The sequence below is a fragment of the Fundulus heteroclitus genome, unplaced genomic scaffold (genome assembly GCF_011125445.2).
Source record: "Fundulus heteroclitus isolate FHET01 unplaced genomic scaffold, MU-UCD_Fhet_4.1 scaffold_155, whole genome shotgun sequence".
Taxonomy (NCBI): domain Eukaryota; kingdom Metazoa; phylum Chordata; class Actinopteri; order Cyprinodontiformes; family Fundulidae; genus Fundulus; species Fundulus heteroclitus.
In genome coordinates, this window is record NW_023396567.1 from 206,660 (window position 1) to 234,158 (window position 27,499).

The 27,499-nt window shown below is 38.2% G+C and overlaps 1 protein-coding gene across 1 annotated transcript in view; it reads left to right on the plus strand.

Moving 5' to 3' along the window:
• Window positions 1–22,684: 22,684 nt before the first annotated feature.
• LOC105915574 (cadherin-7) overlaps window positions 22,685–27,499 on the plus strand; it is a 149,490-nt gene continuing 144,675 nt past the window's right edge. Inside the window, exon 1 of the mRNA XM_036129314.1 lies at window positions 22,685–22,708. The gene's annotated coding sequence lies outside the window, so the exon portion shown is untranslated. The remainder of the gene's footprint in view (window positions 22,709–27,499) is intronic.

The following is a 27,499-nucleotide window of genomic DNA, read 5'->3' on the forward strand; positions in this document are numbered from 1 at the left end:
CACAAATCAGAATCAGAATCAGAGATACCATGTTTCACACTGTAACATAAGGGTGTGACAAGATGTGAACATTACAAGATCGATGATGGATACAAATGTGCTTGTTTCAGTTTGATTTTCATTATCTGTTTTCAAGATGTTCGACAACTCCGGGATTGTGTTTTCTTTGTTTACACCCAAGAAGGACGAAAGGTCATCATGCTTAAGAGTAAGTCTTTTTTGATAACCGGTTTATCAAAATTCAGAGTATTTCTCGTCAAAATAAGGTCTGCGTCGCAACGCACCGCCCAGTTGCTATCAATATGTGACTTCCGCAGGTGAAATAATTGGTTCCTAAACATTTTCCACGTCAAAGGTTCATACTTTTCTGAAGTCGTATTTCCAGAGATGCCAGCCAATTTTGAGAGGAAAATTGGTTCAGTTTTATGTATTTTAATACTCTTATACATTCGTCACGCATTGAACCTGCACACACCACAAAAATGTGAAGAAGAGGAAACAGAGAGAATCCGGAAGGATTGCAGAAAGATAGATAGAAGAAAGGATGGAGGGAATGTTTAAAAAATAGATGAATGGATGATGGATGCATTGCTACATGGACGGTTGGACAAGTAGACAAATTGTTGGATGGATGGATGAATAGTTCAATGACAAGACGGATGAATAGTTGGATGATTGTGGAAATGGGTGGATGGATAAATGTATAGTCAGACTGATAATGGACAGTTGGATGGATAGTAAGATAAATATAGGAAGAGATGGGTAGATAGAAAAATAAACAGACAGTTGAATGTATAGTTGAGCAAATAGACAAAAGGATGGAGAGGTTGTTGGATTTATAGTTGGCCAGATGGGTGGAAGGATTGATATTGAAAAAAGGGATAGAAGAGTAGATGGATGGATGGATAATGGATAGATAGATGGAGAGATAGATGAATCCTACGCTCACATTGTACCTATTTCAATGAAACTGATCCATTTCTCACTCTGCGGGACAGTTAAATCAAGAATATGCACCATGCTTTTGAGATTTGTTTTCTTTATGTGACTTTATGTGACGGTTTGTATAAGTAAACATCAAACATATAGTATTTCAAAACCCATTGCTACAGAAGATTAAAGCATGTTCGACGCATACCACGGATCCTATTGAAAGTACTTTACCACTGTCTGGTGGTCAGCTAAGATTAATTGTACCTGATTTAGAAAGTTTGCTTACAAAATACAAAAAGGAATTATAATTTATTTTAAACCTACACTTTTATCTGTTTTACGTGCTATACGCAAACTAACAATACCTACCTAATTTACCACCTGCTTGACAACAGAAGCACAAAACAAATATATTTTTTTTGTTTCATTGTAGATTATCTTTAAGTGTTAATTAGTTAAAATATTAATTTGCAAAGGCATGAATTTGTTTTTCTATCAGCTTTCTTGTTACCCTTTAAAAGAGATAAATGTTCTTACGTTAATCAGTAGAATTAAATGATATGCAATATTACAGGTTTAAGCATATTGTTTAAGCTAAAACTTAATATCCAAATGTGAAGTCATGAATTTTTCCGCACACCCCACCTGCAGCAACCGTTCAATTTTTAGGCTCAAAGTACCATAACTCCCCGACCAGTCATCTGCTTTAGCTCCAAAACTACACAACGGCAGAAAATAAACATATTCAATGTACTATTTTATTAACATACACACCTGACGTGAATTGTTGGGCTTTGACAGTACATGTATTAAAAGCGTTTATTCTCCAACCTATTGTGTTTTTTCACACAGCACCTCCTTGTTTTTTTTGTTTTTAATAAAAGATGACGCTCCCAAACTGCAACATTATTCCCAACAACTTAATGTTCATGTGGACTGATTTTTGCAATCTTACTAGGCTAGGAGAAGCATTTTATCAGCACTTTTAGATAAATAAGAGTAGTAAAAAAAAAAAAGAAAAAAAAATCTCCCCGTGCCATGTAGTTCGGGTCAGAGACAGCATTTCGGACCGTGAAGAGGTCTGACTTCCTGGCTTTGCCCAAACTTCTGCTGACTCTTCATGTGCTGGCCTCGGGGTCTTTTCAGCAGATGGTGGCTCATGCAGTAGAGATGTCACGCTCACTTCTGTACTGTCTGGGGTACTTAAGGCAACAGCATGTAACAGGAGCAGCACACTGGTTTCCCACAAGTGGCAGATGGAATCAAAGCTAACTTGTTCTTGACAGCAAAGTTCCCCAGTGTCATGTGAGCAGTAGATAGAAACACTATTTTCCATAATATTACATTTAGACAAAAAAAAAGACCTGACTCTTTCATGGGTGTCTTCAGTCATCTTTACTGTTCCACATTGCTCGATATAAAATATAATTTCTAAATTTCAGGTTTCATATCGCTTGGTACATGGAATCTGACAAAAGGAAATTAGGGATTTTAATGTCTGAATCTAACGGCCTGTCATAATGTTCTTGGCTTGAGATTGGGGGGGGGGGGGGGGGGGGGTATTGGTTATTGGTTAACAAATCTACAGATCTATTGAGCCCTAACTGGAAAGAGCTGGTCTCCATTTTATAAAGATCATTATTAGCCTGCTTGCCCTTTAGTGTTTTATTGCATTTGAGCCTTTCTCAATTTTCTGTTATAGTTTATTTGTTCATTAGTGTTCATTTGTCATTTTTTATGAATTATGTTGATATTCATCTATATATCTATATTTCAAAGTTTGCTCATGGATTATGTCTGATAATTATTTGATTAATATTTACCATGTTAATCACTACTGTGTTAACAGTAATGGTGTAAACAGCTCTTGTGGCACAATTCTCTATATTAAAATTCCAAAATATTTGTTGTCATAATGACATTTGTTTCGAAAAGGGCTGTCCAATCAATCAACTAACTGAACGTCAATCAACCAATCAGTAAACCAACCCATATTTCTGCATCAGCTTTTATAAAAAAAGAAAAAAATGTAGCACATAGCTTTTCAGAAACCAAAGCGAACACAAAAATAAAACCAAATGAGTCCCCTTCACTATCTTATCTAACCCCAATCCACAGAGCAAGCACAAACCACATCTTTATCTGGTACAGAAATATTTACCAATGAAAGCAATCCCCGTAGCATCAGACTTACAGGTAATGCCAGTGTTTGATGAATCACTGAAGTTCTTTGGTAGTAAATAACCCATAATACGTATAATTATAGTGCTGCTGAAAACTTTACGTGGTTTCTGTTCCAACAATTCTTTAAAAAATAAAAAAAGTTTAACTCATGCTCTCTGTGATTTCAAAACCTTGTCCCACTTATTATTGACGTTTCTTTCAGGTTGGCGATGGGCTCCCTTTTCTGGGTTTACCCACCTGTCCCCTTGCTACCATCCATAACTCCTGCCGGTTAATGGAAGCAACATATTTTTCACATGCAGAATGAAATTATCCTTCTTACTGACTTAGAAGTTAGTGTTAACTAATAACAAATAGCAGAATGAATGCTACGATAGAGCATTCTGCTTTCATATATATACATTATATGTACGCCCTTGGAAACTGTTGACACCGTCTACTATGTATCAGTTAAAAACTGAATTTGCTGCACGTTTCTTATATGCATGTCCGAGTGTTTGGAGGCTGCGTCCTTGGAGGGTGCCTGTGTCTTGCCGGATGTGATTGATACATCTTATTGACTCAGACGAAGCAGAAACTTCACAAGCTCATCTGAAAAACCTCTTCACGGTCCCGCTATGACTTTTACTAAAGGCCATTTTCAATAAATGTCAGGCTCCAAATAACGGTAAACAGTTTTAGCTCTGATCAAATTCCAGAGGGGAGTTATACACCATGAGGTTACCATGTCTGTAGGATTACAGAGGTTCCACTTCCGAAATGGCACATTAAACAAATGGAGCATTTCCCTCTGGTGATGGCAGTATTTATTCCCACCACTGAGGAGGACTGCCCTTTCACTTCGTGTCTATGCTTTTCCAAATGTTAAAGCCCTCCCTCACCCAACCCATTACTTCTAAAGGGTTATTTCACCACACTTACAAAGAGTAGCTCTGGAAGGCAATCTGATGAAATTGTTTTATTTAATTGCATTGATCAAGTTTTTTTTTTTTTTTGGCACATTCTACATCCCCAGATTTCTCATTAATCCAGGGGCCACATTTCTCCTAAGCACTTTTTAATATGAAAAAAGTTTCCATCATGTAATTTTTGCTTTGTCTTTTCTTTGATAAGGGCCTTTGGTTGTATTAATGTGAGATTTGTTTTGTCTTTTTTAACCCAACAGTTATAGAGAAAGCTGCGATGTCCTACAAAACAAAGAGAATTTCAGTATCGGCTTCTTAAAGCTATGTGATTTATGGTGAATAAAGTGGCGGTTATCATTGTGCTGATCCGGATCTCTGATATTTGGATTGTTCATTGTCCTTGTCGGTCATCTTCTCCCAAGGATTGGGAACAAACGGCAGCTGAGAGCAGATTATTGATGTCATTGTCATCAGCGGTCACCTCAGAGTGCTGGGAGTCATCAGTGCTCTTTAAAGGTTCACTGGCTTTTAATTGAAATCATAGGTATGGAAAAAAAAAAACTGCAAAGCTTGTTTTCAGCGGCGTGTGTTGAGCATTAAAACCGACATCTTTTGTGCTATCTTCTTTTGTCAATTTGCAAAAAATCATTACCACTGAATTATCATGTGCTCTTTTTTTTGGCTCTTAATTCAAAAGGATACAACATTCAAAATTTGATTTAGAGAGGCAACATTTCATATGAAAAGAAAAGAATAAAGGACTTGAAAGAAAGATTATGTTAGAAATACAAGATTGAGGCCCACTGGCATAGCAGTTGTCAAGCCTATGTTAACAAAAAATTTAAAAAGGCTATGCAAATAGAAATGAAGGCAGCAAGAGAATTCACTCAGTGGCTAATGTTTTTTTTTCTCCCAGGTTTAAACCCAGATTTAATAGGTTTGATTGTAGATGTGCATTGCATCAGTAAAAAGGGGAATTGATATCTACAAAAACCCTATGAAATGGGTTGTTTTTCGTAAAAGTTGGAAACCAAAGATAGTTTTTTTTCCTTTATTACATCGGGGGATTACTATCCTCAAAAAACTAAATATACAGCTCTGATGTGGAGTGGAGTTTTTAGGCCCCTAATCCATACCTGGAGGGTGGTTTAACAAAAAGAACCAGAAGAGGAGATTAAATGATTTTTGATGCTACCACATGTAATCAATTTAAAGCCAGCTTTTGTGTTCCTTCCCCTTCTGAATAGACTTTTGTCCAACATTTCACTTGGAGACAGGATATTTGTTGAGGTATATAACACACATTTCTGGTGCTTTCACAGCTATTTACGTAAAACCTACTGGGTTTGCTTTGAATCTGTTCCATTAAATATGCACATTTAGAAGATACTGAGTAGAAAAGCACCCAGATGGAAGGCTTAGGCTTTACGGAGAAGAAATATAATAACTACCTCAGTATAGTCAGGCAGGCTTCATTATAGGGAAAGGGGAGTAGAGTAAATCTAAGAAAAAAAATAATAAGTAGGAAAGCTGCTGTTTGAGACCTTTAGTATCTAATAAAATACCACAAGGCCCTGTTGTGAAGCTCTCCTGCTGTGCTGCAAACTACTGTTTATCCTTTTATCATGCTGATGTTACAACCTTCACTCAAAATATGATTTAGGTATGAAAAGAAGAACAACTAGGTGTGTAACGGTAGGCGGAAATTTGGATTTTTCATCACATTGTGGAAAACAGAACTTTTAATGATCATATCTGTGCCTTGTGTGTTTTGTATGAAGTGACAAGGAATAAAATAATTCCTGTATTGTTCCCGTATTTGGATCTGGAAAACAAAACAAAAACAGCATTGAAGACAAGCACATCTTGCTAAAACCAAACACCGTGTTACGTCTTGTGAAAGTAAAGTCTGCCCAGTGAGGCTCTATCGTGTTGCTGCCAGCCGCTGACTTCTTTTTTTTTGAAGAAGGCAAGAAAGTAGTTCTTGAGATCTTGCCAGGTTGTATTGATGCAGCCGACTAATCAAAACTTCTAAAGACTTCTGGAGATCAAAAAACAAAAAAGAAACCTAAACATAGCCTGTCAGGCTAGCTAAACAAACTTGTTTTTTCATCATCTGTTTTTCTGGGGCGGGTTGGGGGTGTGAGGACATTAATATTAGGCAAACATAAGAATGTCAATATAGAGACTGACCATATCTGGATTGTATTTTTTTTTACAGATTATCATTTAGGAAACATTAATTCGTCAAATCAAATAAACAAGGTAAAAAAGGGTGCAGTTGGTAGGACTTTTGCCTTGCAGGAAGAAGGTTCTGGGTTTGAATCCCGGCCTCGGTTGAAAAACATATGACATATGGGGAAAAAAAAAAAAGAAAAGAAAAACATATGATCCCGACAATATTAAAATGTGTCACTGAACGCCAGTATCGGGTATCGTCTTGTCTTGTGAGCTGAATGTGCCAGTGCGCCAATGACTGCAGGTGTTATCTACAGTATCCTCAAACACTAAATTAGGCCGTTAGTATCAGGGAATCTATTTGCTGGAATACTGAGATAAAAAAAATAACCTGATTTGTGCGCTAAGCTGTTTCCTCGCACACTGATTGCCCACACAGACTTTAGAATACAACTGAGGAAGGATCAGCTATCTACTGTGAAACATGTTTTTTACATGTAACGACATGTAGGGGGCTATGGGGGTGGACCAAAAGAGTCTGGCCATGTTTAAGCACAGGAACCATTTTGGTAAAAAAAAAATAATAAAAATACCAAATGCATTTAACATGCACCATACAGGAGACAAGACATAGGAGTAAAATGTAAAATGCACAAACAGTTTACATAAAAAAAAGGATGCTGCTGATTGGCCTGGGACAATTACCTTTGTCCAATCTGAATTTCGATATCCTTGATTCAACAATACAGATCCAAAATGAGCTTGAATTTGGACTTTAGTATGTGGTAAAGTTCAAATTTTATTGAAAAAAAAATCTTTAATAAAATTGCAAGTAGTGGAGTTCAAAAGAGGCAGAAGTTCATGAGCATAAGTATCCTCCTGCTTTTAATTCTCAGGACAATTCCATATTAATAAGACATCAGCTGCACCGTCTGAAAGGGTAAAATTTGCACAATGGCCAGTTTCACTCATTTGAATATTTACTTTTGTGCGTGCCGCCTTTAAAGTCCAGGGCCAAAATCCATGTGCATGACCACATTTTCATGTTCTATCATTCTCTGGATTATATTTACAATGGAACAACTTTCATCTAACTCTGACAAGGCACATTACTAAATATATGTCAACAGAAAAGTAGGTGATCATTAATCGTAGAACAAATGCTGCATCTGATTTAAAAATGTTTTAGATAGGCAAGGCAAGTATAATTATAAAGTGCTTTTCAGTAACAAGACGATTCAAAGCGCTGTACATGGGGGCAAAAAACATTACAGAGACAAAGCGAAAACATTTCAGGGGAAAGCAGACTGCAGTGGAATAGTAGCAGCAGGTTAAGATATCAGACAAGTTGAACTATAAACTAAAACATCAACATTCAAAAGCAATTCTAAACAAATAGGTTATTACCGTTGATTTAAAAGGAACTCAGGGTTTGAGCACTTTTCCACTTATCTGGAACTTATTTGTTCCAGATAAGTGGAGTATAGGAATTAAATGCTGCTTCTCTGTGTCTGGTTCTGGTTCTAGGTATGCAGAGTAGAAGACCTGAGTGGTCTGGATGGTTGATCCACTGATAACAAGTCTGTGATGTATTTAGGTGCTAAGCCATTCAGGGATTTATAGACTAACAGAAGGATTTTAAAGTCTATACTCTGAGATACAGGGAGCCAGTGTAAGGACTTTAGAACTGGGGTGATGTTGTCTACTTTCTTAGTCTTAGTGAGGATGCCGGGAGCAATGTTCTGCATCAAATATCTTTGATAAATAAAAAAAAATAATAATATTTGTTCTTTAGAGATCCAGAGGAGTAAATGTAAACGTCCTTCCCCAGGAATTAACAAAGACTAACAACTCCCTTTAGTGTTGTGTGACTGTATGAGTAATCTAAGCTATACCTCAAAACACCTGCTATGGATTTAATTTCTGCTAACCTTCACAACATTAGAAACCTCTGTCTGCCCCCAGTCATGTTATACATCCAGAAAAAAAAAAACTTCTGTTTATGCAGGTCTGCTTTTTTTCAAAACTTCTTGAATCGTTTTAATGCAATCCCAATAGCAATCGACTGCGAGTCAGATGGAAAGCACCCCACCGAAATATCATCTTTGCTGGCAGAACGCAGATCTTTTTAAAGTGGCTTAGCATTTCATCTTCATGAGAAAACTTTATAAAACAGACTTGTTTATTTTCCCCCTCCCTCGTAACAAATCACAACAACACATGCTGGAGGCTTTTTACCTTAGCCATCTGACATTTTACTGAATGGTAAAGCAATGTAGAAATAATTTTTTATGCCGCTGTCTGCAGAAGCTTCGACAGGAACAAATGATAAAACATATTTGTGGGTAAAAGGGTAAGTCCAGGGAAGGTCAGTCGACTGAAGTCCCTGACATGAGAAAAGTTGCACAAAACCGTTTTGTGTTGACTCTTTTTAACTTAGAGGGAGTGAAGGTGATCTTTGATATAGGTTCTACAACTCGGTTCATTTAACCTTGTTAGGGGAAAAGTAAAAATGATGGTCTTGGATGTTTTGAAGATCATAGGCTCAAAAATAAGCTTCACAAAAACAGAAAGATGATGTTGGGTGTTTTTAGAATGTGAGTTTCCAAAATTCAAGGTATTTTTAAAGGCTCTCTCTTAAAGAAGCCAGATTTTTTTTTTAGACCTAATTTCACGCACACCTGATTTTGATTCATTCATGATTATCTTAATGCAAAGCAGGGTATTTATAATTAAATACCGGATGTTGTTCATTTAATGGAACTCGGAAAAATGTAAAGCTGGAACGAGAAAGAGTCGTGAATGATTGCGGTTTGGATTTAGTATTTTCTCAGACTGTAGGCATCTCCATGACCTATCAGGTGTAACAGGCTCTGGTTTGCATTGTCTGTTAGTATTAGAGATGTATGATGTTTTTGGAAAACTTACGCATACGCAATAATATTGGTAAATATTATGACAATGCCATGACTTAAAAACCATGTTGTAGTTTCTTAATTAAGAACTTGACCAAGTCTTTACCTTCTTAAAAGATTTTATGGTGCATTAAACCACAAAGTCACAACGAATATTGCAGAAACAGAGAGCCTCAATGCATGGCACCTAAATAAAAGACACTCATTGCAGTCCCGGCCGTTCTTTCTGATATGCTTATTGTGTTTATTCCAACAATATCACAAAATTTGTGATGTATATTACTATTCTTTAAGCTCTGCAAACAAGTTGCTTGATCCTTTAAGTTTGACTCCAATATCCAGAAGTTTATTTTTTTTAATTCCCAACTTATTTTTGCAAAATGTATCTTTCTCCTTGAACCCGATTTTATTTGCTTCAAATTTCCCATACAGGTTGCAGAATTGAACCTTTTTCTACTACCCTTAGACTTAGACTTAGACTTAGACTTTCTTTATTGTGATTTTGTATACACAGAGTGCATACAGAACGAAATTTCATTTTCACACAGCTCAGAAATATTGCAGTAACTCTACAGGATACCTTGCATTGAATTACAGTGAATTACAGTACAGGATAAAGTGCAGTGATCAATCGCAGTCCCTTACAGGATAAATTTCAATTTACTTCCGGATAAAGTGCAGCAGTGAACAGTAGGCAGTTGAAATGTAAACAATGTAAACCAAATGTAGACAAATTTTCCACTGGGGTGCAGCAGTGATTTAAGTAGACAGTTTCATTGTACACAGTTTTGCAGTGCGTTTCCGGTTAAGGTGCAGCATCAATTTTGCAGGATACAATACAATGTGCAAATGTGCAAATCAGCGAATCTAGTGTGGTACGCTTTTGTACTTCAGCAGTTCAACAGTCTGATGGCAGCAGGGAAAAAGCTTTTGCAGAACCTAGTGGACCTGCAGCGGATGCTGCGGAACCTCTTTCCAGAGGGCAGCAGGGAGAATAGTCTATGGTGGGGGTGTGAGGGGTCCCTGATGATGTTACGGGCTCGAGACACACAGCGCTGCGATGAAATGTCTTTAATGGAGGGAAGAGGAGCCCCGATGATCCCTTCTGCTGTCCTCACCACTCTCCTCACGTTCTTCCAGTCGGAGGCACTGCAGCCTCCACACCACACAGAGAGACAGCTGGTCAGAATACTCTCTATGGTGCTTCTGTAGAAGGTCGTGAGGATGGGCGGGGGCAGGCGGGCTCTTCTCATCCTCCGCAGAAAGTACAGTCGCTTCTGTGCCCTCTTCACCAGTGACGTGGTGTTCACAGTCCAGGTGAGGTTGTCCGTGATGTGCACCCCCAGGAACTTGGTGCTGCTGACCACCTCCACAGCTGAGTTGTTGATGAGCAGTGGAGCATGGTGAGGCCGGTTTTTCCTGAAGTCGACGATGAGCTCCTTCGTCTTCTCCACGTTCAGGATCAGGCTGTTGTCTCTGCACCAACCCACCAGCTGCTCCACCTCCTCTCTGTAGTCCTGGTTGTTGTCGTCTCTGATCAGGCCCACCACGTCAAAGTCCAAATCTCCAGCACATAAGTACTGCATTTTTCAGACTATAAGTCGCTCCGGAATATAAGTGGCATCAGTCAGAAATGTGTCATAAGGAGGGAAAAAAAACATATATGAGTCATAGCCGACTATACACAATTATTTAGAAATTTATTTCACACAATCCAAGAATAAAAACTGGCATTTAATCTGGTAAACATATTTATTAAACTACACAGCAGCATCCACAACCACCTGAATAACATGGAACATACCTGGGAGGTTGAATGGCATAAATTAGCAACTCCAACCAGCAAGGTTCTTCCCAGCGCATTACTTAACCGCCTGGATAACAGAACAGACCTTTTAGCTAGCGCTAGCTGTTATTAGCTTCACGGACAGTCCGATAACAGGGTTCTGTCGTGGTCCAAGCTCTCCCTTCGAGCTGCACCACGCAACGGTCCGCTTCGTGAATCCATACTGAAACAGTGAAACAACATACAAACGTGTGTTCTGTGTTTGTTGTCTATAAGTTCATGTTTCAGTTAATTTTTAAGTGGTACAGGAGCTGCATATAGTTTTTCTCAAGCCTAGCGAGCCCTCTTGCGGTTATAGACACTAATGTGTACTTGTTGGTCTCGTTGGTTGGTTCATGTTGGTCAATATGAATTACTATTTAAATTTGATATATAAGTCGCACCTGACTATAAGTCGCAGGATCGGCCAAACTATGAAGAAACATGTGAATTATAGTCCGAAAAATACTTTTCTTCTATAATATTTTCTTTGTGTTTGAAATAAAATACCAGATTGTTAATGTAGAACTATTGTAATTGCATTGAGATTAGCCTTATATCGTATTCACTTCAAATTCATGCTTATGTTAAATAGTTTTTATCTGTGGCTTTAATACTTCTTTGGCATGATCTCCAGGCAGAGTTTTTTTATTAGAACATGTCAGTGAAGAGGATGAGCTGCACTAGACTCGGAAAGCTGTGAGAGGTTCAGAACAGTATGGCAGGCTGTATTTATAGCCCACTTTAGCCTCCCCTACTGTACCGCACATCCTGCAGATGACCTTACCTGTAGAATTTAGGTCTTTATGTCAGTTTGATATATGTGGTTATGTCATTGTTTGAGTCAGAAGCCTGTAGCACCATTACCTAAACTAATTTGTCTAGATTTTAGTGGACACACTTTACTCCGACAGCTTTTTAAAAGTCTGGGATTCAATTAAGGACTGTGCACATATTCCATCAGTCAGTTCCAATAAAATTCGCATTGATTTAACAGATTGGATGAGCTATCACATTTAACGGCTTCCTTTATGAATGCATGGTACGTTTTTCAGAATTTTTTTTTTTAATCATCCTATACTAGATTATGTAATTCAAGTTGAATGGAGACCTCAGTAAAAACAGATGTTGATCTGGGGAAAATTGGCTCATATGATGATTGAAATTTCAACATGTCACAGTGATGCTGCATTTATAATAAAATGAGCTTTGCCCCCATCTGTATAATACCCATGACATTTAGATACAGATTATTTTAATCTGCCTTTATGCTTATTTGCGTAATTCATTTAACTTCTAATCGTGGTCCATCACGTAATGATGATTCCCTTCCTCTCACCAACATCCTGTAAGGCAATATAATTCTTTTTGATAGTCAGATGTGGTTTTCCTCCACTTTCACACGAAAACAAGACAGTAACAACAGTGAATATTTTTAATTTGTTATGAGAAACCTTTGTTTTCCTCCTCTTTAACAGTTTAAAAAAATGCCTATTCCTGTAACTAATTTTTGTCCACCTCTTTGATTAAAGCGTATTAATGAACACATAAAAAAAACACAAAACACAACCAAACCATTGTTTGGTTGCTAACACAAGTTAGCAACCAAACAATGGTTGCTAACTTGAAAGGCTGGAAGGGAGCCCTTTTGTCATGTAGCTTTTTGATTTTGGCTGTTCTCACAGTTTTTCCAAAGAAAATTTCTTAGCAGCAATGCTTTAATTCATGCCATTTGAGTGATGATTTAAGACTTAGACAGACTTTATTGTTGATCAACTGTACATTCACAATGTAAATTGGAGCAAAATTTCATTCCAAGTAAAAACAGAGGACAAAAGAGAAACATTGTAAATGTAATTATTTGTGAGTTGTCAGGAGTGTAGCTGCAAACAAAATAAATACATTTTATTGCAAGTATATGTAGAAGCCGGATGTATTGCAACAACGAACACACCATATGATAATGCAACTAGTACAGTTAGTGCAATAGAGTCACAGCGTCCATGTAAAGTGACTAGTTTTGTATGTATTGGTGGGGGTTGGAAAATAATTCCCGCTTTTGTGAAGCTGTTGTGGAAACTGGTTGTTCTGCATTTGAAGCTGCTGAACCTCTTGCCAGAGGGCACCACGGAGAACAGTCCATGGTGGGGGTGGGAGGGGTCTTTTATTGTTGTCTGAGCTAAGGTCATGCAGCGACTGCAAACAGTGTCACGGAGGGAGAGAAACACTGTCTCAAGGATTCTCTCAGTTGTCCTCACCACTCTCTCTACACATTTCCAGTCTGAGGCATTGCAGGCCCCAAACCAGACAGCAATGCAGCTTGTCAGTAAGCTCTTTGTTGTCCCTCTGTAGAAAGTAGTGAGGATGGAAGGAGAGTGGTTTGCTCTTCTTAACTTTTGTTGATCTACTCATAGTTCACTGTAGAGTAATAAGGATTTATTAATTTGTGTTTAGTTGGCTATTTATTAGCTGTAACAGTGCTTCATGACAATAAACGTCATAGGAAGAGTTAATCTTCTGTGAAAGCCCTTTACACCTTGCCATGTTTGTAAGGAACATACATTTGTAGATTCAGCAGCAGAGTTAAGTATGTTTATTACGGCCAAGAAAAACTTGCTACTGCATAAAACATCTACCAGAACACAGGTTGGCTTTGCAGGGCCTTGGCGAGGTCTTGTGAGGTGCGTTTAGAGCACAGTAGACTTCCCAATTCTGCTTGATACAGCGTTAGAGTGTCCCAAAGATTTTTAGCATGCACAAAAACTTCACAGTGAGGTTGTGTTGGTAGCTTATTTTGGTCATTTGCGGAGCATGGATTTGGGTGGATGTGGGGGTGCTTTAACCTGGTCAAAGAGAATCTGGAGCACAGCTGGCAATGTGGAAGGATCATTGCTGGGAGGTGCTGCAGACTAATAGAGGCTGAAGGAGCTACACAGCGATAAGGATGATAAAAAACATCTGATTTCAGTCACCAGGTTATTTATCATCTCTTTTAAAAAAAGCTGGCAAAAATTTGGTGCACAATTTAAAATTTAATATGAGTTTCCAAAACAAATTGGATTTTCAGACCTTTTTCCACTATCTCTCTGTATGAAGGTTCCAATCTATCCATCCATCCATCCATCCATCCATCCATCCATCTAGTAGTTTTACATGTTCAAAATGAAATACATCTATCATATACTCAATTTGAGTCAGGCAAAAAATGAAATGTTCACATTAAACATGTGTCGTAGCACATGTCTATTACTAGCAGAGGTTTTCTGCAGTTTTAGATTTTGTTTTTGTTTCTTCAAATTCTTGTGAGAAAACCAGCACAACTTAAGGATTTAAGAGTAGCATTTTAAAGGAGCTATAAGTAAGATAGTTACTGTAAAATCAACCTTGTGACCCGGGATAAAAGTAACATTCCCTATAAACAATCAATTCTTTCCATCAGCAACATCTTACGTTTTTCTCGTCACGTTTTTCTCCTTTCGGTCCGGAACTACTTCAGTGCAGTGTGTAGCCCCTGTTTACTTCCTGATTCCTTAGCCAAACTAATGAGAGTTCCCAACACAGAGTGGAGCGTTTGGTATTTTATCTTGGCAAAAGAGCAGCAGCCTGCTAACATGGAAGCCAGTAAGAAAAGGACCAGAAAAATACACCGAATACAACACCATATACCTATCCTGTGGAAGTAAATATTCACATCATCAACACAGTTTAAAAACGGCACATTAGATTGTTGTGATTGGTAAGCTGTTGTACTGATTTGAGCCACAAGGTGTCAGTATTACTTATAGCTCCTCTAAGTTTGTCAAGTGCTGCTGCTGTTTGCAAAGCTTTTCTAATCTTGTAAATATTCAGGGTTTTTTTTACACGCACAAATATACACACACATTTTGCAAAATTAAATTGGCCCAATCAGTTTCACAATTCTTTGAATCTGAGGATGCTATTTCAATAATAAACCAATTCACCCGTGACGTCAGCTCTACATCCGGGTCCCGCGGGTAGGCAAAAAACAGTACTGTTCTCGTCTACTACATGACAAAACGGGTTATTTAGAGCATACTTTTAGTTAGTTTATTTTTGGAATGTAAACAGTGCCTACAACTTGTTGTGCTCCTGGTTGCACAGAGAGGCATTCCAAATCGTTGGATGTACGTTTCTGTCGTTTACCGAAGGACGAAGAAAGAATAAAGAAATAGATAATTTCAATGAAAAGAGCTCAGGCAGACACTCCAAATGGACTGTGGGAGCCATCATACCCCAACAGAATTTGCAGTCTACACTTCATCTCCGGTAAATACAACTTAATTCTGCTCTAGTCATTGTTCTACTTAAATAGCGGTGGAGGGGAGGTGGCGATCGCTAGACGGGGCCGGTAGAAGCTGAGTCGATGCGCTGCTGCTCCATATAGCGGCTGCATTACGCTCCTGTTCACGCGCGCTAGTACGTCTGTGTTTACGCTGCAACGTCGCCGACACCCCCACCCATTTTAATAAGACAAAAACACCAAAATAATCCGTAGTGAACAATGTTTTTTTTTAACCTACCGGGCGGGTCTTCCTCTCTGCTGAGGCGCGGTCTGTGTCCGACGCCGCTTTGTGCTGTTACACAAACATTTGTGAACATCCATCCATCCATTCATTCATTTTCTGACCCTCTTAATCCCTCATGGCGTCGCGGGCGTTGCTGGAGCCTTTTTCCTGATATAAAATAATTGTAGCCGTCCAGTGGTTTCATGGCTTTCATGCTCTCTCGTCTGTACTGGCCTGCCGTGTTTATAAGGCAGCTGTATGTCGCGGTACGGAACACTTGGCCAGCATTTCACAGACTCGCTCCGTCCCTTCAGGCTTTTGCTGTGTGGATCTGGCACTCTGATACCATCAACCATCAACTTACTCTTAAAACGATCTTGTGATACGTTAGCTAAAGAAGAAAAATACGCTGAGAGTTCGTCAGTTTCTCTGTTTGCGTCCGCCATTGTGTTCGCCTTTTGCCTACCAGTCCGGTGCACATGTGCGAAAAACCCGGATGAAAACAATAGCAGTGAACTACCCTATACTTCAATTCAATTCAATTTCATTTATATAGCACCAATTCATGAATTATGTCATCTCAAGGCACTTTCCAAAGTCAAATTCAATCAGATTATACAGATTGGGTGAGATTATACAGATTGGTCAAAAAATGTCCTATATAAGGGAACCCAGTTGATTGCATCAAAGTCCCAGCAAACAGCATTCACTCCTCCTGGAGAAGCGTAGAGCCACATGGAGAGTCGTCTGCATTGTCCATGGCTTTGCATCAATCCCTCATACTGAGCATGCATGAAGCGACAGTGGAAAGAAAAACTCCCCATTAATGGGAAGGCAAAACCTCCAGCAGAACCAGGCTCGGTTCCAGCAGAACCGAGCCTGGTTCGACCGACTCTGGGTTAGAGTAGACAGAGCAGAGACACACCAAGAGAGACAGAATGTAAATGTACTAATGCTGTAAATTTGCCCTTACTGCTGCTGTTCTTATTTTCAGTTTTTATATTTTTACCTTTGTGTAATTTTGCATGCTTTCATTTCCCTATCTCTTTGCTGCTGGTACATCTGAATTTCCCCACTGAGGGACAATGAAGGTTACATTTATTCTAAGAGTTGTTTAGCTGCCAAGTCATGAGCAGTCGGTGTCTTATCAGAACTACACCTTTAAATGTTTTAATTTGTCTAAACAATTTATTTTTCAGTTTGGAACAGTCTTGCTTTTACTCAATTACAAATTTTTTCAGTGTTTTGAAACTTCCTAGCATGATTAATTTTCAACAAGCTTCCAGTTCTTGGCAGATTGGCACCTTGTTGGTTTCTCGAATACCTGAAGCAGTCGGCTCCATTGACAGCAATAGTTTGGATCCTTTATGGCCAAGTTTAATGTGGCTTTGGCTTCCTTTTTAACTGGTTATCTTTCTTTTTTGCTTTTTTTTCTATGAAAATTGTCTGTTTGTGTGTGATCTTTCAGGCTACTAAACTTTGCCAGATTTTGCTGTGAGTTTATGAATAATTTTTTTACTTTTCAGTGCGCTTGCCAAGATAATTATGTTATTTTCATTTTCCCACATAGAAGCAACCAGCTGCAGTCAGTCGTAACCACTTACAGAAACTTAAACAGAGTTGGCGACTTGAAAAGTATTTTAGAACTGTCAACACCACTAAATAAATTATCAAAGGGCGTGTGTGGAGCCAGCATGTGTAATTTTAAACAGAAATTGACTTCACAGTCAGGATATTTTAAACTTGTGCAACAATTTTGTTTTTTATTTTTTCTGGTAAAGTTCTGAAATTTGCTAATTGCACATTTGATTTTAGAAAAGTACCCTTCAAAGAAAATATCTGTGATCACAGGAATCATTTGCAGCTCTATAATTTATCACAAAAAGGAAATTCATATTAAAAAGATTCTTAGTTTGTTAACCATATAATTTCATGTAGGCGTACATTTTTCACATACCTAAAATGGCATTTCTACAGTCATACTTTAATTAAAAGTTGAAAACTTATTCATGTAAAATAATAATAACAATGATCATCATATTTTTTATTTAAGTTTGGCTGAATCATTATTGTACAAAACAAGATGAAAGGTGTAGTGAAATTAATGTGATTTAGGATAAATCAAATAGTTATTCAGAAAAAAAATATGCTTGTACAAATGAAACTGTACACATACTGTATATTTTTCACCATAAGTCCTCTGCAACTCAAACTTTTGAAGGAATAATTTAAATTCAACTCAATGACCTTAGATAGAAAACATTTTAACCAATTTGAATGAATTGACTTTGTGGTGTGTGTTGTGAATTGGGGGTATATGAATAACCTGAATTGAAGATGTAATTGAATTAGTGCTCATAAAAAGATATAGCTTAGGGAGAGGTTTATTGTTCATTGGATATTCAGTTTGACTAGAAACTCAGATGAATATTTTTAAATAAATTTTTTATCCATTGTTAAGGATGAAACAGCTTAGCAACCATTTTGAAATCTGAATATTTTGACAGTGGATGAAGGCATTAATGTTGACATTTTTCAGGAGTGATGACTTAAAGTTATAGATTTCTATTATCTGTTTGTGTGTTTCAATATGAGATCAGAGGTAAGTTTGAGTAAAAATACCCTAAATCATACAATCAGCCCCTTTTTCCATTATCTCTCAAAAGCCTGGGGCTTTGCAAATCACATGTAGCACTTCCATACACATTTACCCGACTAATGTAATCAACCACGCTTTACTTATCCGGGGCTTTGGCCCCAGCAAGTGTTACTCATGGCTTTGTGAGGGGGCGGGTTTCCTGCAGGAAGAAAAACTTTCCGCCACTAGTGGGGAGTGAGGAGATGAGGAGTTTACAAACCTATTCATTTTATAACCTTAATATAAAACTTGTTTTCATACCAACAGGAATAGAATAAATTGAAGCCTGGCGGTGAGAAGTAGGGTTAGGGTGGTGTAGAAGGGACTAAGGAGATGTAACAACATCAGTTGCGCATCATCCTCCCGTTACTCTGGAGTCCGGAGTTACTCCGTTACTCCGGTGTGGCAGCTTGAGTGGCAGAATATGATACAACTCCTCTGACTTTGTATGTTTGACAGCTGTCTCCATTCTACCACCCTATTCACTGAAGTGGTACTGTAGTTTTTCATCACCACGGCCCATACGTCATTGGGTTGATTTACCTAAATGGCCTCTAGCTAATGGAAAAAGGAAAACCCAAAAGCCCCAGGCTTTCATTTAACGGGGCAATACAAAGCCTGGGGCGTTCAGTGGAAAAGGGGCTCATACGTATAACATTTTCTTTAAAGAGAAAAGCAATTACTCATGGATCATTACAGCTGTTAAAATAACAGAGTATTTCCAAAAGAGCTGAATTCCCTTTTTTTTTTTTATTTTGAGGGAAAATGTCAAAGCCCTCTTTCAGCCAGCTGACCAGCAGTGTGCAGTAGTTGGTGTAGGGGTTGTGATGCATCACTTTTTGCTCCATGCGGGAGAAGAAACTATATCACCTTGTCTGACATCCCATTGAAATATCTTAAAACCATAGGAATGAACAGAAAGTATCAAAAGAAACCTCCTAAAAAAACAACAAAAAACAGATATATATTGATCCTACTAACCAGTCTGTCTCTGATCAGAGGCTACACTGAACCTGAATTTCCTTTCAGGATTGGATTTTAATAAAAAATTTACCTTGGTAGAATATAGACTGAAAGATTCCGCTCCGTAAATGGCCAGATTTGTTCATTTTCAAAAACTTGTGCATTTCTTGTTTTAAAAACAGTGTAAACGTGAATTTGCAATGCTCTACTGAAGCCATGCTTCATACTAACTTGTATGAAGAGCCAGTAGCAGTGACAGGAATAACCTTTTCTAACCTCAACTAGTTCAAATCTGTTTCTATTCATTATCGATGTCAATCCGTCTGTTTTCTACATACAGTTCAGGTGCAATGTTCCCCCTAATTTTTCATGTCTGAGCATTCACTGAAACTCTGAGAACAACATTGCACGTGTACACTAAGGTTATATTACACCTGTCCAGAACCTGACATTATAACAAGGTATGTGGTTTACTAAAAGAATCAAATTACAGCAATAGTTTCCTTCAGATTGCTTATTTTACATATAAGTGATTTAATCCAATTCCATGAAAAAAACAAAAATCTTGGATTTTTTTTAATGAGCTGTATAGTATGGTTTATGTCAGAGTGGGGGTCCTGCTAAGGAAGAACTGAGAGACATGTACGTCTTTCAGAGTTCAAACTTTATTGCTATTAAATAATTTACGCTTTGTGCAATGAGATTTAGCACGAACATGTGGTTCTGTGTAGCCTCTCTTTTGTCAGTCTGCCCCTGGGCAGCTGTGGCTACAATGTAGCTCACCACCATCAGGGTGTGAATGTGTGTGTGAATGGGTGAATGACTGACCAGTGTAAAGCGCTTTGGGGTTGTCCTACTTGATTAAGCGCTATACAAGTACAAGCCATTTATATACATGTATTGTTGTAGTCCTCAGGTATGTGCTCATAAAAACAGAGTTGCTTTTCAAAAGCAGAGGTAGAACAAGAAGGCTGGTCAGAAACCAGGAGAAGCCGCAAAGGACTCCATCTGCAGCTGATAACACCAGCGCAGCAACAGCGCTCCAGAAACAAACAGCAGGAGTAACGCTGAAAAAACAACCAAACTGGTTGGAAAACAACACTTATGATTTTAGATATCCCAACTTTAAAGGCAACCCAGGGGTCCAACAACCTGTTTCCAGAGGGGTATGCAGACAAATTACAGTCCCCCCCCCAGCCCAAATCATTTAATTGTTTAAACATATGTGTCTACTTGGAGCAGGATGCCAACTCTTTCCACATCAGATAAGTGCTTATATGATAACCACTGGTTTCATGGTAAAAAAAAATGGTATGTTTCTGGTCCATTAAAACATTTCTGAGGCCATTCTCAACAATGTACTGCCTCAATGAGTCCCCCCCATTTCATGTGGTGAGGGCCATTCAGATCGATCTTCTGAGAAAAACCTGCTCCGGTCTGCTCTTCACCTCTCTGTTCCTCAGCATCTGGACCTCTCTGTTCATCTCCTCCTCACCGTCATCGTCTGGATCTGTCTGTTCCAAATTAGCATCTATGATGACTGACTTGCTTGGTCTGATGACACTAATTGTCCCCAAAGAATACAGTGAAAATGTCTTCAGCAGAAATTCAAACCATACCAGGCACCAATGTGTTGTTGTTGTTTTTCTGGCCTCACTGGTTCAATTATTCCTACCTGATGTCATCACTGGTCTCCTATATACCAGAAGCCATCATCAATCTCATGTCTGTCTCCTTCACCCCTTGCTTGTGTTCTTCTCTGCTAAGTCATGTGGTCAAACAAACATTATTTAGCAGCTTTAAATAAATTAGACATCTTCCTAGCGCACTTTTTCAATATAAATAATGATTAAAAATAAACCATTTGGTATTAAGTAGCTGTTCCTACACTTCCAATATTAGACCAACCTGTTGTCTACTCCTGTCTGTTTCTCTCTCTCTTCATTTCTTTCTCTCCATCCTCACAGCTGAATTGCATGAACTTAGAGTTAAGGATAAGTTCAAAAACAGCAGTCAAACCACATATGAATGGCACAAAATTTTAACTTTACTTGATATAGTTGTTGGACATCATTGAAAACTGCTTCTGATCAGACTTATGAGATACATCACAACATCTCTGTAGTGTTATATCCTAATGAAGTTCACCCCAGTTCAAAAATTATTTATCATAACCACACACAGGCTCCTTTAATTGTCATGATCTATTCTATTATAAATACTGATCACAAAACATAAACTGAATATTTATAAGCTTCCTCATGAGGCACTGACTAAACTTACCTACTGTGCACTTAGCAATACTTCATTCTGGAAAATAGCGCCAACTATGAGGGCTCCGAGTCACGTACATAGAACGCTGATGTAGGTCGTCATCTATTTAACTCCTCCATTACAACAAAATTGTAAAATAAATAATAATAATAAAAAAAACTATAGTTCAAATAACCCCTCCAGACCCCAACAGGGATAAAGCGTGTAGGAAAATGGATGGATGGATGGATAGTTCAAAGGCCGTAACATAAAGGGAGAAGCGCCATGTACAGGAATGCTACAACAGAGATTTATTTAAATCATTAATAAGGTTAAAACCAAAACTGTATAAATTGAGGAAGTCAGTGAAAATCAGTGGCGTGTGCATGAGTGGAGAATTTATGTGGAAGAGTTGCAATGTGCCGACAAGGCAGAAGGCAGCAGCATACCTGTGGAGGAGAGCAGAGACAGATTAGTTGGCACTCAGGGTTTAAAACAGCTCAGGGCCTTACCAGGTCCTCAGGAGTCCCTTTTCAGCAATTAGTGCTGCAGGCAAGGTAAATGCCCAACCTAACCACAAGGGGTCCCAACACAGATTATCAGCGTTCGTTTCATGAAGAATTAAGTATGTGGTGCTTGAGCTTTAATGGTTCTTGCTTTTTCTCAGACCAGCTTTTCAAAAGTATTGAAACAGGTCAGGTATTCCAGTCTGGCTTATTTTTGTTTTAGACCTTTAAATGTGGAACACAAATGTAAAGCAGTAGTTTAATGAATAGGTTTTCAAACTATAATTATTCATGCAAGGTTTTTCTTTTTTATCCTAGACACTAGATATTGCCACAGCCTACTTATTTTATTTAACTAGCACGGAGAATCTAGTTTATTAAAAAAAAGTACATTGTAAATGTTTTGCAGTTTGGTGTTTGTTTTTTTGTGGAAATACCTTTTTAAGATACTATTATTAACTTTCTAGTGACAGAGCTCTGTGACCTGGTGCTGTTCGTAGTTACATGAAAGATATTAGAATTAGAAGCATTAGAAATCAAAACTTCATGTTGAAACTGCAGTCTGTCAGAAAACAGGTGGACTGCAGAATGTTGCTAATAAAAGTTCCAAATAAAGTGTTAATTGATTTTAGACTTTAACTGCTTGTTTCTTTCTTTGTCTTAAAGCAGGAGACTTTTATTTCCTGCAAGGTGGTCTATCTGGACCTTAGACAATGGCTGTGTTATGGTTAAAATTTTAACTAAAGTCTGGCTAACGCAGAAATAAATGCATTTAGCACCTACTTTAGTATTTTTTTTTACTTATTCACAGAAAGAACCACAAATGCCTAAATGAGGCATTGGATTTTCTTCGCATGGGGGATCTTGACTCATGCCTATAAGGTGGGTGAAAATCCCGATTCAATTTCCACATGCGGCAACAGAGCCATTATGTCCCCGGTGTTATGACTCAGTCAGCAGGTGCAGATATGAGCTGTCGCTGTCTGATGGAAACAAAACGAATGAATGGCAGTCACAATACAGAAAATCATTTCCCCCCCCGACTTTCACCGAAAGCTGATTCTCCCGTGTGAACAGCTGCCGCCTCGGAGACGCGGCGGTCTCTTCCCTGCTGAAAACGGCTCCTTCAGCATTTTCATATTCCCCCGCTAAAAATAACCGTCTGCACTTTGCTTTGTGTCTGCTGTCAAGTCGTGACACATGTCTGTATCTGTTCACACTGATACCAGTCTGCTACCCACACCTTATTGGAGCCTTTTTTAATCGGTGATTACCAGCAGAAGACAGAAATTCGGTTCATCGTAAAAAAAAAAAAAAAAAAAAGTGTGTGGCTCCTTTGAGGAACATAAAGTGACACTTCAATTGCTTTAGTTTATATTTCAGGTGCCGTTCCTGCCAGTGTACAGACATGTCTACTGATCTATGTCAACTGACATTTCAGGTGCCTCTTTTTTCCTCTTACACATCTGGCGGAACAGCTGTCGTAATCATTAAAGAAACGTTTCAGAAATGCTGGTGGGAACTTCTTTTATGCCACAGAGTGAGTTCCGACACACAGCAAAGCAAATATTTGCTCTTCTTTGTGGAGCCTCCTTCGCGTTCCCATCAAATGAACAATTTACAGCTTACATTCCGGACATTTTGGAAAGCCGCTATGATTACATTGCCTTGAAAAATACATTAAAAAATAAATTTTTGAACTTTTTAGTGCGCATGAGTGTAAGGATGCATGCTGCAAGTTACGTTGCTCCGTGTGTGTTTTATAACTTTCTTTAACTGTATTACTTTTCTCTTTTTTTGATTACTCTGATTCTTACACAGTAACTCTGAAGCACTGTACTTCTCATTGAGTTTCCACTGAGTTTGCGTGCTTTTTTTTAGCTGTTTTATCATGATGCGTTTTTTTTTTTATCATTTGTGAATCTGAAATCCACGTCACATGCACACACACACACACACACACACATATATATATATATATATATATATATATATATATATATATATATATATATATATATATATAGTGCTTTTTTATAATCAGGGACAGGGATTGTTCAAAGTTGTATGGAATATGGACATACCTGATTAGCACAAGAAGCAGCCAAGGGCTGAGGGAAACTCTTGAGGAGCTACAGAGATCCACAGCTCAGGTGGAAGAATTTTTTTGACATGATAACAAATCTGGTTTTCTGTTAGACTGACAGGAAGAAAGCCATTGATGGAAGAAAGTCGCACTGTTGAAAAACACAAAATGGTTAGGGACGCTCCCAATAGGTCAACAGCTGCAGTGGATGGGCTTCAGGAATTCAGCAATCCCCTTATTCTGTGTATGTTTAGACTATGTTGGGTCAAAAAATACATTTTTGAACAGCTCTAAATCCAATATGTTTTTGGCCCACAAACGGAGACAATGAAGAAAGATTTTATGTTTTAGCACGCACCCAAATTACAAATGCAATAGCTTCCCTAAAAAGGAAACTAAAGTTTTGGAAGGACCTGACCAACATCAAGATATTAGATCTTCCAGATAATCTGTGAGATCACCTGAAGAGGGCTGTGGACAAAAGACTTCCTCACACTCTGACAGACTGGGAGAATTTTTGCTGAAGAAATTGGGAGAATATTGTAAAGTCACTTTCTGGGACCCTGAAAGCCTGAATGCTGTTATTCAAACAAAAGTTGCGGAAAAAAAACATTTGCAAAAGGTGTGCAAACCTATAAAACCAGGTAATTTCATCTCTTTTAGGCTTCAGGTCAGCATGTTAAAAAGATTGATGGGGAGAGGGAGTGCAGCACAATTGTCCATTCAACTAAAGAAAACTCCAGAAACTCTGGCTTCTTTCTTTGGCATCTCCTTAAAAGAACGAGAATTTGTAGGAAGGACGTGACGGGAAATATGTAAGTTCAACCCGGACACAAGAAAACAGTCCTGTCCAATTCAAAATATCTTTCATAATGGTGAGATAAAGTTACTGGAGCTCCCTCAGGTTCGCACCTTTCAAACTCCATTCATGCACCCAAACCATGAGGACTAATTACAAAGCGCTAAGCCCAAATTTAAAACATTTCAACTTCACCTGCATGGCAGCATTTGACCTTGCATGGCATTCATTCCGCTGCAACGCAGAGCTTTCAACCTCTGTAAAACCCAGACATGAGTACGTCTGAAAGAAGAGAGCAGTGCTTAAGACATCTTACTCAAAAGCAACTTAACAATTACAGTGGTTCTGTTTTTTCCACCGAATACCTGTGGAGGACCTGAAGTCAAGGAGGATAATAAGGGCGGCCTTGTTGGATGTCCACCACCTGTAAGATTTTCATCTGTCTATAGTGTTTTTAACTTTAAAAAAACTCTACGATGAACCAGGCTTTAAAATGCAAATAATTACTTTTCAATTAGATTAGTGACATGTTTTTTGTTTGTATAATTTAAGGCAATATTGCAATGCTCCAAAAGAACAAACTGACAAATTGTCTTCTGATATACGATTGGTTACAAGAACAGATGATGGTTGTATTTTATACCAAAGTGCCTTTCAAAAGTATTCATTTCTCTTGAGCTTTTATATTATGTGACGTTCCAACCACAAACATGAATGTATGTTATTGTGTTTTTTTTTTCTTCCAATATACGCCAACATATATTAATGCAAAACTACATTAATGCAAAACTCTGAAGTGGAAGAAAAGTGATTTTTGACTCTGTAATGTTCATACATATATTTACCCTTTAACTCTGATGCCTTAACAAATAATTTGCAAAAAAAAAAAAAAAAACTACCTGAATGCACCATCCCTATAGTAGAAGGTGTCACTGGCAGCTTGGTTGTGTAGGGATACTTTTCTTCAGCAGGAACAGTAAAGCTGGTCCATGTTTATGACGAGTTTAATGGAGCCAAATACACTATAATAGGGAAAGAAAACTTGTAGAAAACCAGACTGCCACAGAAGGTCCAGCAAAACAATCACCCACAACATACACTCAGAGCTACAATGCTGTGAGCACATTCATGTATTACTGTAAAAGGGTCCAGTCCCATTAGTTGTATATCCACAACTCTGAGCTGTAAAGCACCAAATATTTCAAGAGTTTTCCAGAGCTACAGTCTTAGAATTTGCCGATTTAATGTAACTGTAGGTAAAAACAGACATCTTCCCTTCATCTCGCTGTATTCAACTTCACCCTTTACCCCCTGTATAAAGAATAACTGTGAAATGCGCTTCAGTTGTCTCTGGTAATGACAAGAGACAAACAAACAAGAGAAAGCACAATTTCTTCTGGCACACCTGTCAAAATTACAGCACACATATAAGTCTGCTGTCTCAAAAACCGGTGCATACACAAATGTGACTGATTCGACCTGACAGTTAAAATATTTAGTGTCAAAACTTCCCACTTTAAAAGCTTGTAGAATGAGACACCCCAGTGCTGCATTAAAAACAAATATACAACAATACAAAAATAAGCATCCGAGTGAAGCACATCATTTATTCTCTTTGGGCAAAATATGTGCCAAGCCTGTGTGTACAAATCCCATGCAACCGCGCTCTGCTTAGTGAGTACCCACGGTCTCCCTATAATGATTACTAATTCCCCACCTCCCGGTTTGAAATGAAAGAGCCTCTGAGCCTGGCTCTCAAAGCACAGCTCCATGGCTACTCACCAGAACATGGCCGAGTGAATAGATGAAAAACCAAGCATGTCTGGAGCCGATGTCACTGACAGCTGCTCCTTCTGCAAATGTGGTCCTTTCTTTTTTTTTTTTTTTTTTTTGTGGCGTGACCCTTTTTTATCCCGTTCATTGCTGAGTTTCAAATTATTTTTGTGTGTTTCAGTTGCGTTTGCGTCACGGCAAGATACTCACAATAACATGAAGCGGTCAAAACAAATAGCTTTATTGAGCTTTTTTTTTTTAGTGTGTGATTTACATTTACCTCAAGAGGAAGTCCTGTTATAGATTTCTTTTTGTTTTTAAGATTTACCTCCCTACATGCTTATTGCCAAAGCTTTAAAATACATCCGTTTGTATTGTCGTAGCACGATTTCACAGTGAAATCAAAATATAAAATCTTTAAATTTGAGTACATTTATTCAGAGGGGTTTAAAAAGCACCCTGTTAAGAAATAGTAGTTTTTTTTAATACAGAATTTACAATAGCCAAATTATTGGTGGCCCAGCTGGTCGTAAATGGCACAATCTCTCTTTACTAGTGTTCAGTGAAATCAGCTCATGTGATGGGGGTCTAGGGAATCAGGGGCAATGGAAGTAGTTTGATTTTGTCTCTGGTAAACCAAGTGGTCCTATGTTTTCATCATGTCCCTGCATGATAAACTCCAGATCTTCATTTAAACTACCCTGGGTTTGCAGCTAACTATGGCATACCTTTGGAAAATAAACATGCCCCAATTATGACAGATCCTCCACTGTACTTAACATTCAGCAAGAGATGTCGTTCCAAGTATTTTTTCATAAAACCAAAGCCAACTAAAGTGTTACTAAAAACTTCAACCTTGGTATCATCTGTGAAAAAACACATTTTCAATTAAAGCCCCAATAGAGTTCAGCAAATTCCACATTTACATTTTTGATGGTAGGACAAACTTGTCTTTTCCTGGCATCCTTTAGAAACAACGGGTTGGCATGTAGATAAAATCTAAGGATTGACATGA